The sequence below is a fragment of the Mesoplodon mirus genome (assembly GCF_964341445.2).
Source record: "Mesoplodon mirus genome assembly, chromosome: 7".
In the NCBI taxonomy this organism is placed as follows: Eukaryota; Metazoa; Chordata; class Mammalia; order Artiodactyla; family Ziphiidae; genus Mesoplodon; species Mesoplodon mirus.
Window position 1 is genome coordinate 120,208,585 of NC_138983.1, and position 20,372 is coordinate 120,228,956.

The window sequence follows — 20,372 nt, forward strand, 5'->3', positions numbered from 1 at the left end:
GCCGCCGCCGCCCCTCTTCTCCAGCGGGGCGCCCGTCACCCCCCTGCGCGCGCTCACGGGCCCACCGGCGGCCCACCCCGCCATGTGCCATGCTCGCGGCCAGCCGGCTGGATCTGCACAACCAGCCGGCCCAGGAGGCCGTGGGCCGCGGGACGCAACCCCACCGGGTGCCAGGGTGCGCGGGGCTTGGGCAAGTGTGCGTGAGTGTGAACTCTGTGAGCGTGTGTGTCCAGTCGTGCCCCCCTCCGTGCAGCGATGGGCCCTAAGACCCCCTGGAAAGCTCTGGGTTTTCTGTGGCACCCATTCAGGCCTCTCCACCACCGGGGTGTCAGCAGCGCTCAGTCCACCCTGGGCCCTGCTCGACGGGAAATGCAATTCCCAGGGGACACTGGTTCTCAACACAGGAGGAAACACCTGTAGACTCTTCAAGCCTCACTAAACAACCTCCTCGTTCTTTTAATATTGCTTTTCTGTGTATTCCATTTTGAAGCACGTTAGCGCTTCCCCTTGCCCCCCAGCTACCACCAAAATGGCCAGGCCTAATCATGCTTAAATAGGGGCAACACCGGTTCTGATGGTCCACATGCCCACGGAGAAAGAGGCCAGCTCCCTCGGCGCAGAAAGAAGACGCCCGGGCTCTTTAACTGGAGCTGGGTGCTCGAAGAGAACTTGCAGACGTTATGTGCAGAAGCCTCCCTCCTAGCCGGCAACACCTGTCCGTATGAAGTGACTCGGCGGAAAAGTAATGGGGTTCACCCCCTGAGAGTGTTTGGGGTGTTAGGCCATGGACTTCTTCCCAGTTTGGTTGCCTTCTGCCACTGGGTACCTGAAGTCCACATGCTCAGGCCCTAATGACCTCATCAGTCTGGGGTCAAGACCACCTGACTTGGGCCCCCTCCGGCCCGTCTGGGGCCGTGCTGCTCTGCCCTCCACACTGCCTCAGAGCTGTCTCACACAACCTACATCGAATCATGCCATTCTCCAGCTTAAAAAGCCTTCACCTGGTCCCTTCAGCCACAGAGCTGGAGGCATAGAAGACCGCTGGCAATCTCATCCTTGTCTACCTTCCCAGGCTCATGGCCCACTTGCGCCCACCCCTGCCACTGGTCCCCAGTGCCTTCTAAGCGCCACTCTGCACCCGTGCAGCTCCTGCCTTTGACACTGCTGTCCTCTCTCTCTCGGTTCCTGTTCTCCAGTTCCTCACCCGAAAATCATCATCTCCTCATTTTTCAGCATCCTTCCAGTGGAAAATGTTCTGACCCACCAAACCTCCTCATCCAGAAAATATCCGGCCCTCTTTCCTCAGGTCCTGGAGCACTTTGTCTGTTTGTTATGTGGCAGTAAATTGTTGCATGCCTCTGTAGGCTCTGCAAGGAGGTTTCATCTTTGTCTCCCCAGTGCCAACAAAGGACCCGGAGCATATCTGTCTCTCCATAAAAGTTCATTCAAATGAAGTGATGAATTTAATGAATTACTGTCTCTAATGGGTTGTTGGTTTGAAAGCAGGTCTTGAGAAGAAATGTTGTCCACATAAACCAGTCACATAAACCAACCAAACTCACTCAGAAAACAAAGTCTATCTCCTGGCTGAGTTATGAGCCCTCAACACAAAGCCTCTGGGCTTTAGGACATGGAGGCTCCAGTCAGTGGCCTGGCAGGTAGCAGTGCTACAAGGCCTTGGGCCACACTGAAGTGTATCCATGGAAACAGGGACACATCCATCAGGCCTGGCTCCATCAGAGGAGACATGGGTTCCCAACAAGGCTCTGGCACTCACTAGCTATGTCCCCTTAACCAAGTCACATAAACCTCTGAGTCTCAGTTTCCTTGTTTATAAAATGAAGAAGCAGTTCTCTGAATGTCTCACAGGCTTCTTAGGAGGATACGTGACCTCAGTGGTCCTCTCTCACGTTGCTCGGTAGTTTGGGCATCTGTCTTATTCTCTCCAAGTTCCATGAAATTAAGAACTTTTTTCTTATTTATCTTTGTGTCTCCTCACAGGCCTAGCATAATGATTTCCATGAAGTAATAATAACAACTTATTATGCACCAAGCTCCATGTGGAGCCTTAACTACATTATCTCATCACCACAACTCTATGAGAAAACTTCTACCCATATTGTTCAGAAGAACAAACAAATGCTTAGGAAATTTAGTTTGCCCAGTATCACAGGGCTACTAGGTGATAAGCTAGGTGTAAGACACAAGTTCATCTGACTAGAGCTGGAATTTTAAATAATTAACACAAATATATATTCGTTAAGTTGAAATCAGTGAAAGCCAAATGTGAACTATGTTTATTAGCAGAAATATAGGATCACTAATATTAAAACCTGGAGCAGATCAATAGAAGTTTATATCCCCAGGGATAAATCCTCTGGAAAGAGGGGAGGACAAGGACAAAACTGGAGGTGCTGTAAGAAATCAAATCTTGTATAGTGACAGAGAAAAAAATGTCAGCACATTCACCGACATGGCCAACTTTTAACCCTGCCACTGCTGACAACCTCAAAGCTCAGGAAGCAGGGTCCAACTCAGTGCCTCCAGCAAAGAAAGTGGATATCAAAGTAGATATCAGTGACCACATATAGGCAGGTATTTGGGAACCAAGATTTGATCAAAAAGGCAAATATTTGCTGGGAAGACATTTTCCATAAGTCAGAATCAAAAGTCAAACTACATGGCATAGTTTGAAAGAGGACAAGGAGTCCATGTTTGTGCAATACCTCAAGAAGTTGAAGAAACAAATTCTGTTAATGCCATCCAGATGTCTTGAAATACCGGTGTGTTCACATTTTTTAAAAATTGATATGCCAAAATCAAAACCCCTAAAATAATTCAGTAAAGAACTCTTAGCTTTGCAAAAATGATTCACCACAGGCTGCATTTCTTCATTCAACAAATATTTACTAAGTGCTCATTATGTGCCATTGTCTACATTAGGCTATTTTTCCCTTTTCATTTGGGCTTTAATCATCCTCTTCATCCATGGCACTTTATCATCATTGGTCCATGATGGACTCATTTATTTATTTATTTATTTGTTTGTTCATTCATTCGTTCATTAATTTATTCATTAATTCACTTTCCTCCCTATCTACCATGCCTATTCTTTTTTCTGACTCCCCTCACCTCCACCAGATACCAACCATTCCAATCAAAGCAACTATTTTCATCTGGTTGATGTCAATCCTTTTATCTGTAGACATTTGTATCTGTTCTTACACAGTGTGTATTGTTTTGCTCACATAGATTTTTAATTCACGTAAGTGGTGCTGTGTTATAGAGCTCATATGGTTTCTTACTTTTTAACTCAGAACTATGTTGTAAAATCCATCCCCATTGCTATGTATACATTTCATCTGTCACTCCTAATGGCTTGAAAGTATTCAGTGGAATGCAGCACTGCATCATACTTAACCAGATTGTTTCCAACCTCTCCCTCCACAAACAATACATCAACATTCTGATATGCATCCTTTTACAGAGGCATGTGAACATTTCCTTGGAATTATACGCCCAGAAATAGAATTACTAGGTCAAAGGATATGCATGTATTTAAGTTGACTAAATACAACCAGGACTCCCACCAGCAGTTTCATGAGGCTTTATGTATTTCCATTTCAATTTCACCACCAAACTTGGTATCATCCAGCTTTCTAATTTTTGCCAAACTAATAGATGTAGTGATATTTCATTGTGGTTTTATTTTACATTACTAATGCTAATAAATTTGGGCATCTCTTCATACACTTCCTAACCTCCTGGATTTCCTCTTCTCAAAAACTTTTTTTCATTTCTTTACCAATTTCTCTACTGCGGTTGCTGTCTTTTTCTTGTTGATTACCAGGAGTTATTCGTATATTTTATACGTATAATTCTAGATATAATAAGTTTTACTCAATACAAATTTCTTCTCCTAATCTGCCATTTAACTTTATTCTTGGTGATCTTCTGATAAGATCATATTAACAGCTGAGGAACAAGAATCATACTGATAGTACAATTTTCAATAGCAAAAGTGGATGCAAATAGACAATGAAAAAATATTTTTAAAGTATAGAAGAAAAGACCATTGAACCTATAACTTTAAATCCAACTAAACTGTCATTCAAATATTGTAGCATAACAAAAGTATCCTTAAGCATACCTGACCTGACATTAAAATTGCTCTTGGAGGAAGCAATCGGATAAAAAGGGCAACCCAGGAGGATGACGTAAAAAATACAGGAGTAAAAGGTGGTCAAACACCTGGATAAAGTTTATTGTAGGAATTTTCTTAAGGCTGGAAAAAAAAAGAGAAAATACATCCATAAGAACCCAGAACAGGGGCTTCCCTGGTGGCGCAGTGGTTGAGAGTCCGCCTGCTGATGCAGGGGACACGGGTTCGTGCCCCGGTCTGGGAAGATCCCACATGCCGCAGAGCGGCTGGGTCCATGCGCCATGGCCACTGAGCCTGCGCATCCGGAGTCTGTGCTCCACAACGGGAGAGGCCACAACAGTGAGAGGCCCGCGTACCACAAAAAAAAAAAAAAAAAAAGGACCCAGGACAGACTAGAGTATAGAAAATCTGATGCCTGTGGGTTGGACAGCCCCTAGACTATAAAGATTGTCTGTGGCCCAGAAAGTCAGAGCAATTTGTAAAGTTACATATCTGGAGAAAGATTTCTTGACATTAGAGGTGTGGTGGAACAGGAGGGAAGGACGTGGGTGATTTTCAAGGAAGGGTCGTATGTGTATATATTTTCCTTGGGACACAATCCATAGAGTTTACAAGAATTCCAAGGTTAAGAACCACTCTTTATTTTAGATAAATATTATGAGATCAAAAATTTTAATATATAAAGGATAAATTAACTAATTTCAGCTAGAACAGGAATGAGACCCCAAGTGATATGAGTACTCCCTGTGTGTCATATCAAGTTCCATTGCTGCCTATACTCAATCTCCTGTGTTTCCTTTATACACTGAGTCAACTAAATCCATTTCTCATTTCCCCTGCAAATGCATATCATTTCATTCTTCCACAGAATTTGCCTCCTGTCAAGGCATCCGGGCATCACAGAGCGCTTATTTGAGAGGGGCTGGTGTAAACTATGGCTGCACTGTTAGCAGTGAGGCCTTGGGTGAGTGTGTGAACTGTCCTAGCTTAGCTTCCTCCTCTCCCAAAGCAAAATAATAAGAAGAGTAGTTGCAACGATTGAACGTAACAGCCTAGTATAGAGTCCTCTCTGTACACTAATTTTCATTGTTTCACTTTGATCAAGAGACTACATAATTGAATTCCCTTTCATGTTTTTGTTCTCAAATTCATGCACACTAGGGACCCCTTCAAGTTTTGCCAATTTGTACTTTCCCAAGAGAAGAGCAGTTCCCACAACCCCTGCCAAAGAAGTAGTGGGATTCACACCACATCTCAGCATCCCCAGTCCCCAGGCACCATCTACAAATACGGCCAACAGCTACTTGGCAGGTCCTTATCAAAGAATGTCCTTAATGGTTGAGATTTCCAGCTTTATAGTGCTTTAAATAATTAGATGTTATGACTAAGAACAATGATAAAAGGAAATCACTTTCATTCTGATCAAATAAAGATTGCAGAGACCTATGTCAGAGTGACTTGAATGGATGCCAATGTTCAGAAGCTAGTGCTTTATTGTATGTAACAGCCTGGCCTCCATGGCAGGCTGCAGGCTGCCCAATTCTTTATGGCTATACTTGAATGCCCTCTGACGCTAGACAGGTGGCCTCTAGTCATACTGACAAATTCTCTCCAACACAGGCAGCTGGCAAGTGTTCATGCCCCCTTTTTGCCGATGAGAAAACCAAGGGTCAGGTTGGTATAACTATGATCTATGTCCCAAGACTGTCATAAATAATCCTGGAAGATAGTCATAAAAACCCAGTGGTTATTACCTTTGATGCCCTTGTTATCATGAGCTTTGGAAAACAGCCCTCGCAAAAGAAAAAGTCTCCAGGTTATTCTTTGCACCGTGTTGTCCTTCCAATACTTGGCAGTACACGACAAATGATAGGCTTAATTAATTTCACCTCCACGTCACAAACAATACTTCCCCCCCCCCAGTCTTGCACAGTTGATGGCCACCTTCAAGAAATATCTTCCATGATACTTCTACAAAGGCTTACTGAGCACTAACTCTGTGCTAGGAATTACGCTAGATGTCAGTGATATCGAGGTGAGGAAGACATAGGCCCTGTGCTCAAGCAATTATCACTGGTATGAAGAACCTGCTTTTTTTAATAATGGAAAGTCCCACAAGAGTTCCTAGTAAGTAGTTCCAATTACACGGAATAATTATAAGAGACATTTCCGGGCCCCACCCTCTAAAAACCTGACTCAGTAGATCTGGAGTGGTCGGTCCATGACTCGGCTGATTGGTTGGTTTCTGTGGGAAAAAAAAAAAATTCAGGTGACATTACTTTGGGATTTAGGAAGCACTAACTTAGGCAGTCAAAAGCTGGTCCTTCCTTTCTTCTCAAGATTTCTTTTTCTTTCTCTCTTCTTTCAACTCTTATTCATTGGAATGCCCCTAGAAAGCCCTAATTAAGAAGAAAAACAAAAAGCTCCAGCTTAAGTGTAGCATGGAAGATCTCTTGTCTACTTAAGCACATAACCATCATTTCCCACACACAGGAGGGAGCTTGGCACCATGAATACTCTGCACCCAGAAACAATCCCTTTCCTGTAGTTCCCCCCCTAAAGGGAATAGTGATCAGGTGACCCTGTGACCTGGCACCCACTCTGCATGCCCATGACTCAGACTGCCCAGTCTCACTGCTTCTCTGTGTAGCATTCAAAGGTCCCCCAAGTGACCAGAGCCTCCAAAACAACAGACATCAAGGTTGCTGTTGGACCCTGTTCCCCTTGAGCTAAAGGCTCAAAGGAGTAAAGTGAAGGGAGTTTGTCCAATGATTGAGATGATGCTTGTCAACCACCCTTCCTTCTGAAAATGCAACAAAGAACCTCCTCCTCTTCCTCTTTCTGAAACACCAAGCCCTCCAGTGACTCAGTATTTTCACTAAGTGTAGTTCATGATTTGTGCCCAAACACTATCAAAATAGGAATTACAATAAAGCTAAAGTCCATTTCCTTGTGAATCAAAGGTTTAGTTTACTACAAAAAGGAAAACGTTCCAGCACATCAGGACAAGTCTATTTGCATGTGTGCCATGCTCCTGAGCTACTTTTGGTCACAGGTGGAGCTGTGGGGCGGGCAGCTGTGCTGCTTTTTTTGAACTGCCACTTCTCTAATTTGGTAGGAGAGCAACTTGAATGAATGAATGAAGACATGGAGAAGATGAAAAGGAGATAGAAATAGAAATGGAAATGGAAGAAAAGAAAAGGCAAGAAAAGGACAAAGACAACTCAGAATTGTAGACATCTCAAGGGTCCAAAGGAAAAAAAGATCTGCCTCCAAAGACAAAGCAGTTAATTCAATCAAGCAGTAACTCTAAGTGAGGCATGTGTGGTCAAACTAACACCAGAGAGAAACTAGTGAACGAAGCTAAGCTTGGCCTCAGCAAACCCAGAGACAAAGTCAGAAAGGACAGTCAGTCAGTACCTGGGTATCCATGACCCCCGATCCAGGTCAGGGATCAGATTACTTAGCCAGAAAAGTATACAATGCCCAGCACACAAACTCTATAAAAGGTAGCCATTATTGTTGTTATTATTACTTTTATTAACGATGAATATGAACGTTTTTGACTTCAGCCCAGGATTTCTACCACTGTCTATGGGAGCAAATACAAAACAAAAACAAAAACAGGACAAGAAATGTAACAGGATCACAATAATATAAACTGAATGGCATGAGAACTTTAAGAAAACAAAACAAAACAAATTTCAGTTAGTGTGTTCCACAAAGTCACACCGTGAAAAAAAAGTGTTGGCAGTGGGGCAGAAGACAGAAATCCAACAGCTCCAGGAACCCCATGTGTACCTTCCTGTTCACAAAGCCAATGATAGCCAAGATGTCTGGACTTTTCTATACGCCAGGAACTGTTCTAGATACTTTGCACATATTACTTCATTTAATCCTTATAGAAATGCTTTGAAGTATTAGCCTCATTTTACAGATGAAGAAATAGAATGAGGTTAAGAAACTTGGCTAAAACATTCAACTCATCAAAAAAGCCAGGGTTCCAACCTGGGCACTCTGATTCCACACCTCCTAATCACCACATGACACTATCTCCCAAGAGAGTTAAGTCCCATGTAACCAATGGTTCATCCCTCCATCCCTCAATCTATTCATCCATCCATCCATTCATCTATCTATTCATTCAGAAAATATTTGTTGACTGTCACCCTACTATCATCCAGTCTGTATTTCGCACTGAGGATACAGCAGTGAACAAGTAAAAGGTCCCTGACTTCAAAGAGCTTCCATTTTCATGGGAATTGGGGGGAGGTGGAAGAGAGACAGCACAAATTTCTTCTCACCAGAACAAGGAAAGCAGTAGATCAGAAAGAATCTCTTCAAATAAACATCTTGAGGCCCCCAGCCTTATATTTCCACAGGGCACATTTAGAAAAACATTTCTAAAAATTCAGCTAAGGGATACAGATAAAACCATCAATGGCATTAAAACCAGATGTTCTACATTCAACAAATTCCACAAACACCAACTAAGCACCAGCCACTGTCCTCACAGTGGCAAAGTAGAAACTGAGCTCAGGGAGGCCCAAGCTCAGTCAGATAAGCAGGAAGTGGGGCCAAAGCTCTGGTGAGCTTCCCACTCTGCCACAGGTGCCTAGAAGGATTTTACCAGGGGATGCTGAGCCCAAAATCTAACAGTCTAATACAACCTGAACATCCTTGCCTTCCTTCTTTCTCCAAAGGTTTCCAGTCCTACATGCACAGCCAAAGATGCAACTCAGAACACGTGTCTTTCTGAAACGGAACCTTTTGTACCAGTGAGGTGGCCTTCACAGGAAGATGCACAGACTCAGGGCAAACATCCAGACAGATTGCTAAGCAGTCCCAGACCCACCTCAGCTCAAGCATAGATTGCCCAGTGTGTAGATGTCACCAAGCTGTGGATTGCAGAAACCTTGGAAGACTGCCTCTTCTGATGCAAGAAGTGTTGGGTTCCTTGGGGAATCATCTCACATTTCTTTTTTGTTTGTTTGTTTTGTTTTGCAGTACACGGGCCTCTCACTGTTGTGGCCTCTCCCGTTGCGGAGCACAGGCTCCGGACGCGCAGGCTCAGCGGCCATGGCTCACAGGCCTAGCCACTCCACGGCATGTGGGATCTTCCCGGACCGGGGCACGAACCTGTGTCCCCTGAATCAGCAGGCAGACTCTCAACCACTGTGCCACCAGGGAAGCCCTCAGGTTTCTTTTTTTATCCAGAAAAATTGACACAGTGCCAGTTGTAGAGTATGTGCTCACTAAACTCTCATGGATTCATTGATCACCAGTTCTTCGTTCTTTTTCAGAGGGTGAGAAAACCATGTAGACAGCAGCGGCTGCACGTGAACCTGGAGAGCAAGTTCCCAGCCTATCGAGTTTAACTGCAGTCCTTAAGTCCCAGGGGCTTGATTCAGGCTGCTGATGGATGAGCACAACAGCTCCAGTTGCCACAGCAGACCAAACACGCTGGTGAGAGTACTGAGCCAACAAATCCATCTTCTTCTGCTCTGAACGTTTTGTAGGTTTTGAAATGCAGGCAGGAAAGTTAACCAGGTTTACCTGGGGGAATGTCATGTGATCCCCAAGAAAGAGCAAAGTTTTGCCAAATGTTGCATAAGATTCTTACCCTTTCCTTCTTTCATCCATAGGACGTATGTTCCGTAGAACCTAGGACCTTCGCTGGCCAGGAGTCCTTACTCCTAACCATCCTGCAGGCCTATGTGTCCTGAGCAGAGTTGTGTCTGAGGCCTCTGACATTTCCAAGTATCACAAGCAGCCTGGTCCTTCATTGTGATCCACTTGGAAAGCATAGACGATAGGGAGCTATTGGAGGTTTTTAACCGAGGAGAAATAGGGTCAGAGTTATGCTCCCTTTAAATGTGGTTTTGGCAACAGTGTGGAGATATATTGGAGTTAGGAGAAAGGGAAGGTACAGAGAGAGTGTTTCTAACAATTGTTCCAGCAAGAATCAGCTAGGGTTGAACCCAGAGTGGTGACCATAGATGACCCCAAGCCACCTGGTTGTCATTTTTTTCCATTCTGAAGGCACAGTGTTTTTGTAGTCTCAGAATCTGTCACATGGTAGATATTTGTTGGATTAATAAAACGTAAATGAATCTGGAGTGAGCCATTCATTTTAAAGATGAAGACACCAGGATCAGAAATTACCTGCCCGTTGTCATTTAGATAGGCAAGGGCAGAGATGGGTTAGTGACTTTCACACTTTGTCATGTGTCAAAATCATGATTCTCAGAGTTTGTGATTTGGTAGGTCTGAGACAGGGCCAGAGAATTTGCATTTCTACCAAGCCCCAAAGGGTGGTGCTGCAGCTGCTGGTCCAGGGATCACATTTGAGAACCCCTTGCCTCACCCAGTTGCCGTCTACAATACCTAGCTGTCTTTTCTAAACAAAAAAAGATGGGGGGGAGCCTGGCCTGGCTCTGTCACCCCTCATTGCTTGGCTCTGAGCTTTGGGGAGAATAGGCATTCCAGGCTGTGCAACGGTGTGTATATAACTTGGTGGTTGAGAGTCCAGACTCACAAGCCAATACCTAGGTTTGATCCTGCCTCCACCAACTTTAGGCAGGTTACTTATCGTCTCTGAGTACATATATTATAACATTTCTATGAGGGTTAGATTAGTTATATGGAAAACATACATGTAAAACACCATCCGTGGTGAAGTTGAACCAACATTCCAACTTTGAGAACTAGCCATGACCAGCTCTTTCTGTTGGCTCACAGGCCCTGCCTTTTCCATATACGATGTTCAGATTAATGCCAGATCCATGTCCCACCTCTACTGCCCCCTCATTTTTACTATTTATCTCCTCGTGGGCACACTCCTACTCCTTCACAGACACTTGTGCCCAACCCGATACCTGGTCTGAGAGGCAGGCCTCCTCTCTGAGTCATCAACACCAGGAATGGTGTCATCTTGTCATACAGTTACTCCCACCCACCAAGATACGGTTAGACCTGTGTTGGCCTAAGGGTCTTCACACAGTGGGAGAGCCCCAGCATGCTCATAGAACCATCTATTCTGCGTGTGTCAAGGAAAGCCTACGCCGTGCCCTGTCCCCATCCGACCCTTCCCCCTTGGCAGCTGTTTCATTAGATCTTAGTGCCCCACCTGGCTCAGTACATGTTCCCCAGACGGTGAGGCCATGAGGTGACTAAGGGAGAAGGCTGAGCAGCCTGAGTGCAGTGGAGAATCCTGCCTGGAGTGGGGATGGGAAGGAGCCCTCAAGCACAACCACGAAATCAGGAATGAGTTGGCCCTGCCAGGTGGACCGGGGCGGGTTTCCCAGCAACAGCTCCTGCCATCCTCAAGGTGCCCGGGGCTCCGCTGCAGTTGAGGTCAGGAGATGTGCCAAGGGAGGCTGGCTCAGGATCCCCTGTGGCTTCCTGCCTGGACAAACACACCTCCACAGTCCTGGTGGACTGTCACCTCCGCGGACCCTCGGGCGCACTCACACTGGCCCATTGTTCTTCTTCCTGCTGGCAGCTCTCTACCTTTTCCTCCCCGTCACTGCCCCTGCGACCCCAGCAGAGCCTCATCACTCTGGACACGCTGAGCCGGCCTTGGGGCTCAGCACTGCCACCCCGGTGTGCACCACAGAGTTGGGGTTCTCAACAAGCACTTTCCTATTTGGGGGACATTCTTTCAAGCAGGAACCAAAGCAGCGTATTGTGGAAAAGTCATTTAGTTGACAAAGATTTTTAACTGATTTCTGTCATCAGAATCCTTTTTTTCCCCCCAAATGAGTTATTAAGCAGATCCCCAAAGTATAAAACAGATAAAGGAGGACCAACTCCAGTGAAAACAGGGTGGGTCCGCAGGCTGTCTCTGGGTCTCCCCACATTTCAGCTTCCCTGGCCCTCAGTCCAGGCAGCCCCACAAGCACCTGCACAGAACACACACAGCTGGAAATGCTCTGCATCAGAACATCCCCTCTGAGCTCACCTCACAGACTTTGAGACCCACTCCCTGCATCACCCCCGTCACCTGGCTCAGCCTCTCATCCTGGCCCACTGGCCATGACAGACGGCTCCCAGGAGGCACCTCAGAGACACGCCTGTCTTCTCCCAGCCTGGTCCAGACCTGACTCTGCTGTTACAGGGTCCCATTTCCATCCCTCTCCGCTTCCACCGCCTCCCTACCCCCTGCCCAGGCTGATGGCAGGTGGCCATCCCGTGGCATTTTGCACCTGAAACTTGAGGGCAATTCAGAGCCAAGTCTACCCTTCAGAACAGTTGAGCTTCCTGCACAAGGCAGACTGCCTCAGTGCTAAGGGGCAAAGCATTAGGGCTTCTTGGGGAGTGAGGGGTGGGGCTTCAGAAATGAGCCCTCCTGTTACATGTAACTTCTAAACTGCCTTGGTATTAGGTAATGCTCGAAAAACCAGAACACTCTGACTTCTGGGCCGACAGGTCACCTAGTGAGGGCCCACTGCGGTCCTCTGCAGCAGAGCCTAGGCCCCTCACCCACACTTGCCAGGCCTCCTCCAAGTCAACCCTAAATCCCTTTCCAGCAAGTCTACCCACAGGCCCCTGTGCTGCTGCAGTTCCAAAAGGTACAACAGAAAAATGACCACTGATTAAGATGGCAACATTCACCACTCCCTTCTTCTTTGCCAAAAGCTAGTGTGCTTTGCTGTCATGTCTGAGGTTTGGTTGACTTTCCCTGAAAACCAAGACAACTTGAAGACACAAATGTGGATCCAACCGCCCATCCTACTCCCCCGCCTCGAACGTCCTCCCCATGCTTCTCCGTCTACTCACTTCCCAGGATCCTCAAAGCCTTGCCCAAGACCTACATCTTCCATGAAACTACTTATGATTCCATCCTCAAGTGTGATAATTAATCACATACTGCCTGAACTTTCAATGGACATTGAAGTGTTTTTGTTTATTTCCATAACTCAGTTGTTGGTTTCTTGTAGGCAAGGACCAAGCCTTGCTGGAACCTCCCATGGTGTCCAGCATCATGTTTTATACTGTGATTTGAAAACAACTAGTATTTAACTAGTGTTGATTGTGTTACCCACGCACTGTCTAGGTCCGCCACATGTTAGATACTTACACACTCTTTGAAGATAGTTGCCGTAAACCAGCTTCATCCAAAGAAAAAGAGGCTGAAAAAAGAATGTAAGAGCAAACACAATTTTAATCTCATAATTTCTTAGTTCATTTCAGATTTTTCCTAAGCAAACATTCATAAGTTTGGTCTGTATAATACATGTCTCCTATCTCCCAATACCCCCTCTACCCCACTCCAGTCCACTTTCCAAAATGCAGCCAAGAGATTTATTTATCATGCAAATCTGTCATCTTCTTCCACTGCTTTAAACCTCTCAGAGGCTTCCAATCGCCCTTAGGCCCTAGTCCAAATCCTTCACCTAACTTCCTAGGCCCTGGGGAATCCAGACTTGCTGCCTTTCTAACCTCACCTTCTATCGGGTCCGCTGTGCTTTCTAGGATTTGCATATTCAGCTTGCAGTTCTTAAAACTTCCATACTATGCCCTCTCTCGACTCCAGGCCTTCACATGAGCTCTTCCGCTGTCTATAAATTTTCTTCTCCTCCCTCTTTCCTTCCCTCCCCTGCATGCCTTCACCTGCTCGATTCCTGGTAAATCTTCAGTTTTCTGATTAAGCATCACTTACCCAGAGAGGACTTACCTGGGCCCCAGAACTAAGATCAGAGAAACTGCCAGTTACTCACACAACATCCTTCCTGTCTCCTTTTCATTAGCGGTCTTCCCACCCGTTTGTTTTTCCTTCTAGTCCCTGAGGCTAGGGAACATGTCCCTCTTGCTCATCCATGTATGCCCAGTACCAAGAATAGTGCTGGTTGAGTAAAACTGAAACATCCTCACATTTCAGCCAATGTTCAGGACAGCTTTCCCACGTATGCTTCAGGCCATGAAGACATCCTTCAGTTGAGCACTTTAGGATCACTGTTTTTGAGATAGTTTACAATTAAAGAAATACTTACTGTGCAGAAGAGTTCCATGGCCTCTAATTCAGTCCACTTTAGCATAACAAATCAAATCACTTACTTCCCCTACCACAATCTTATCCTCTGCCTCTGCCCTGTCCACCAGCCTCACTTGTGGTCTGTGGCTTGTGGAGCACAAGAGGAAGGAAGACAGCCAGTCATGGCCACCAACATAACCACCACCAATCAATACTACTACCCAGCACATTGTTGCCACTTTAAATAAAGCTGTCTTTCCTACTGGAAGAAAAGGTTCTAACACAGCTGATGGTCTGCAAATCTCAAACAGCTTCAGTTGATTGATCAACAGGTAACCACAGATGGCTTTATGTGTACACAGACTAGCCCACCATTTATGGAATGTGGTTTCAGAGGGCACCCCTGGCCTCCATCCACATTTCCCCCACTCCTGATCCAAGGTCTACCAGTTAGACCTTGGTTCTTTTGCTGAAATCAGTGGTTCTCAAACTTAACGTGTGTTGAAATCACCTGGAAGATTTAATAAACGATAGATGGCTGGGCCCCACCCCCAGAATTTCCAGTTCAGGAGGCCAGGCTCAGGCCCACAGATCAGTATTCCTAAGTTCCAGGCAATGCTGATACTGCTGGTCCAGGGACCACACACAGAACCTCTCACTTAACTAGAACTTGTTTCCAGGCCTGGTTGTGCATGAGAATCACCTGTGAAGCTTTTTAATATTCCAGAGTTTGGGTGGAGCCCGGGCTTCCTCATTTCTCAATGAACCACCAGTGATGCTGATGCACAGCCAAGACTGAAAACCACAAGTGTTTATCCCTGTTTAAAGGCAATCGTCCCTCTAAAGGGCTAACACACTGAAGTGGAATCAGTGATTTACATGTTAGTGTGAATGAGTTCCTGAGTGTTCCTGAGAGATTTTAGTGGAGGGAAGGGTGTGAGTACTGAAGACCCTAGACTGAGGGACACATGTGGATAAGGCACACCCAGGGGAGGGAAACCGAGGCGGCCAAAACCATCTTTACTCACCTCACCAACAGGGTCGTCCAGCCTGTGAAAGCCCTTTGCAGCAGCCCTAGATCAGACAGTTGCAGTCACCTCCTTGGACACTCTCACAAACTTGACTTTGCTCCTCAAGCTCACTGACTGTGGCCAAGACCATCAAAATGGCAACGTGCAAAACCCAGCTGGTCAGATATTCTGACGGAAACCCCAGATACCACTTAATCTCTGGCCATGGGCCGGCCCTGCCCCTGACCTCTTGTGCCCTTCCTTGTCCAGGGAGCCCCTGGAGAACTCTGCCTTATGGATTTGATCATTGGTGCTCCCTCCTGCATGGGAGGGGAGTGGACTTCAAGCTTTATTTCTTTATTAGGAGAAATGACAGCTCTCTTTAGCTGAGCATACTCAGATGTTTATCTCACTGCCTTTCAACCCCAGTTGGAGTGACTGATGGGGGAAAGGGAACAACTTTTTTCCAGTTTCCTCTCCCAAATGCAAGCTTTGCGTTCTCACTGCTCCTCAACTATTAGCTTAGTTCTTTCATGGCTTTAAGCCGGCTCAGTCTTCTAAGGGAACCACTCCCACTGCTCCTGCAACACCAGTCTCTAACAAGAAACTCCAAATTTAAGAGAGAGTTTCCACTTTCAAACTGTAGCATCTCCAGCCAGGGGCAGGGCCTGGCTAAACTGGGAGTGAGGCTGGTGTGACTGGAGGTTCCAGAAAGTGGCTGCAAGACAGGAAGTCCTCGTGCTCCCAGAAGGGTAGAGGTGCACTGTGTGGGAGTGGGGCCTGAGGGTGTCTGCAAAATGTATTTCTCTTAATCCTGTGTTGTGCTAAGGATGGCCTGAATGCAAGCCTCATTCCTGATCTGCCGAAAGCATGGAAGGCCTTGCACTGTGGAAAGAGCTGGGATGGGTCAGGGGAAGAAGGTCCAGATTCCCTCAGGTGCTGAGGAGGTCAGACAGAGGGTTTACAGGAAAAGATCCCTGAGAAACAGGAGGCCGAGGCTCCCTGTGACCAGGTGAACAACCTCAGAAAAGCCATGCCTCTGTATATATATACACCACATCTTCTTTATGCACTCCTCTGTTGATGATCACTTAGGTTGTGTCCATGTGTTGGCTATTGCAAATGGTGCTATTAACATTAGGGTGCTTGTATCTTTTCAAATTAGTATTTTTTCTTCTATATATACCCAGCAGTGGAATTGCTGGGTCATATGGTAGTTCCATTTTTAGTTTTGTGTGGAACTTCCACACTATTTTCCCTAGTGACTGCAGCAATTGATGTTCCCATCAGCAGTGTACTAGGGTTCCCTTTTCTCCACATTTTCGCCAAAATTTGATATTTGTGTTATTTTTGATGATAGCCATTCTGACAGGTGTGAGGTGATATCTCATTGTGGTTTTTGTTACTCAGCCATAAAAAAGAATGAAATTATGCCATTTGCAACAATGTGGATGACCTAGAGGGTATTATGCTTAGTTAAATAAGTAAACGGAGAAAGAAAATACTCCATGTTATCACTTATATGTGGAATCTAAAAAAATAAAACATACAAATGTATATATAACAAACAGAAACAGACAAAGATATAGAGAAAAAACTACTGTTTACCGGGGGGAAAAGAAAGAGGGAGGGGTGAGATAGGGGTAGGAGATTAAGAGACACAAACTACTATGTATTAAATAGATAAGCAACTAGGATATATTGTACAGCACAGGAAAATATAGCCATTATTTTGTAATAAGTTTAAATGGAGTATAATCTATAAAAATATTGAATCACGATGTTTTATACCTAAACTAATATAATAGTGTAAATCAACTATACTTCAATTAAAAAAAAAGAAACAGAAAATCCATGCCTCCTTGCAAGGCCTCAATTTCCTCATCTGTAAATTGAGGAGGCTGAATGAAATGATTCTTATATCACACAGGCCCGATGTTCTATGATTCCACAATTGAACTCGTATTGAGCCACTTACCCTAAAATACAATAAGCAATTGCTAAAATTGCATTAAACTGAATACAAAGTATTTCATCTGTAGTACTGGAGTGAATTTACAAATAACAAGAACTTCCAAGAAAACATTCACTCTCTCTCTCCCTGAAAGATTATGTAAAATGATAAAGGACTTTCTAAACAAGGTCCTGTGCAAAGAGGTTCGATTTATGAACTTAACATCACTTAAAGAGGAAATAATACTATGATCCCTAAAGCTCTTAATCTGAAAGACAGGACATGTAAGTGAGGAAAACTCAAGAAGAAAGGAAGCCTTCCTCCTGGAGGTAGACTGAATACCTCTCCCTCTGAGTACAGACTAACTAGCTTCTAACATGCAGAGTATATAAAGGAGGGGAGTAACTACGGTGGAGAAACCTGGCAGACACCACTTTAACCAAGTAACCAAGGTCAACACGACCAGTGATAAGTCGTGCACCCCTGATGCCACGAGAAAGACACTACCGCTCTGTGACGTTCTTCCCCCAAAATCCATAACTCTGGTCTAATTATGAGGAAGTATCAGGCAACTCAAATTCAGGCACATTCTACAAAATGCCTGAATGGTTCTTTTCAAAACTGTCCAAGTCATAAAAGCAAGGTAAGCCTGAGAAATTTTTACAGGTCAGAGGAGATTAAGGGGACATGATAACTAAATGCCACAGGATATCCTGGATTGGATCCTGGTACAGAAAAAAAAGACATTAATGGAAAAACTGGCGAAATGCAAATAAAGTCTATAATCTAGTTAAGAGTATTATACTGATGTTCATTTCTTAGTTTTGATAAATGTACCATAGTTATATAAGATCTTAACATTAGGGGAAGCTGGGTGAAGAGTATCCAGGAATTCTCTGTACTTTATTTTAACAACTCTTCTGTAAAGCTAAAATTATCTCAAAATAAAAAGCTAAAAAAAAGACTACAAGGGATAGACAAAGTTATTAATGCTGAAAATGTGTCAACTAACAATGAATATGGCATTACTCTTTGGATGTAAGACATATCTTTTTAAACATAAGATTTTAAATTTGTACATCATTAAACCTGAATGAAATGTCAAAAAACCATGGCATCACTATCTTTGTCTCCATATTCACTAAGTTACACGATAATCTGTATAAGAGATGTTCTGTCTTGTTCATCACTGTATCTCCATCACCTAACTCAGAGGAGACATTCAGAAAGAATGTGTTGAGTGAATGAATGATGTGATTCTGGGCTTTGTACACAGATAATTAGATAAACTCAACTTCTGAATTCTTGGAACATACAATCTAAGAAGATATATTTTAAATTATTGTATTTATATTTTTATGTGTTATTTGTATATAAATCTGAGAAGTCTAAGATTTATATGTAAAATCTAAGAATATACCTATATAAAAAATATATACATATGTGTGTGTATATATATAATCAAAGAGAGCACTATAACAATATTAAGCCAATTTGAGAAAAAGTGAATTTATCTCAGGAGGGATTTTTGCCTTATTTTGCTCCCTGCTGTATCCTCAGCAGTTTTGGAATAGCTTTGGCATGAGCTGACACTCAATATATATTTGTTCAATGGATGGATGGATCAAACCTCATGTACCTGCCAAGGGAATGTCTTCCAGTTCCTTTCAGTTGAGTGTGTAGGAAGAGTGGGGTTGCTGCAGAGAAACCCTCTGTCTCCCAGCCTTGAGGCAAGTTGGCATGTGCTGTGTTTGTGCTCAGTGTTCCCCTGGGATGCCTTAGAGGTTCTCCCACTCTGCCTTCCATGGCCTTTCAGAATCCTCATTGTACACAAAGGTCTGACTGTGCTTTTGTCCAAAGGCAAGAAAAGAAATACCACATCGGAAATGTCTCTGCACTCATTTCCACATTGCAATTCATGTTGACTTGGTGAAGAAATTCAACGGAACTGAACAGCTCTTTGCAGAATGGAACTTTACATGAAATCCCCCAAGCAAAAATTGCAGAATGAGTCCCTTTACCCCCCTGAATTACCAAATAAACATTTCTCCAGGGAAGAGCTTCTCTTGTGGGGTCCTTAAGTGGTATTTACACCCATACTCATGTGAGCTCTTAACTCTGGATACAGCACAGGTAATTTCTCTACTTCAGGAACTCTCAAAGTATAGCCATGGTTCCAAACATGCAACACAACTGTGTACATAGAAATCTGCCTGGGAAGCCAAAGGTAATTAACTCTGTGCTTTTTTTGCTTCAGAATCTCAACCTCGAATATTTTTGTTATTCTCCTCCAGGCACTCCCACTATTGGGGACTAAAATTGAAATGAAGTGTCTTCTCTTCACCAGGACTCTATAATTAATGGAGGAAAGGGAAATGATTTTAGTGGGGTAAGGTCTCCTTTACCTGCATTGTTTCCACTGTTATTCATGGGAAAACAGAGAACTCCTTGAAATAATTTATCTCGGGGACAGACTTAACAGCTGCAAACGAGGCGATTTGAGGAGCATCCAAAAGTCCATCCAACCAAAACTAACTTCCTTTCTCTCCCACCACAGGGACTAAAATTGTCAGTATTCATTTTCAGCAAGTCACTCCCTCATCTCTGAAAATTTGAATAAAGATATTATCTGAGTGGGGTGACAAATTAAGCCACTGTCATGCAAGGAGAGGTTGATATTTATCAGATTAGCCAGCCAGTTATTTTAAAAAGTTCTTAAGAAAAGGTACCTGGGAATGTACTGGCTAAATGATGAAGAGGATGCTGCTGCTGCTGATGATGATGATGATAGAAATGACGGTAATGGTGAGGAAGAGGAGGAGGAGGAGGAGGAGGATAGCAATGATATGGCTAATGATGGTGGGGATGATGACGGTGGTGATAGTGATTGAGCTTATTGGTAGTAGAGCTGTTAACAAAAAAAAGCACCATTTTTGAACAGCGTGCTACGTACCACTCACTATAATAAGCACTCTGTATTAATTATTTCACTTCGTCCTCACATTCACTTTTTTTTAAATTTTATTTTTTATACAGCAGGTTCTCATTAGTTATCTATTTTATACATATTAGTGTATATATGTCAGTCCCAATCTCCCAGTTCATCTCACCACCACCACTACCACCCACCCCACTCTCCCCTTTTGGTGTCCATACGTTTGTTCTCTACATCTGTGTCTCTATTTCTGCCTTGCAAACCGGTTCATCTGTACCATTTTTCTAGGTTCCACATATATGCGTTAATAGACGATACTTGTTTTTTTCTTTCTG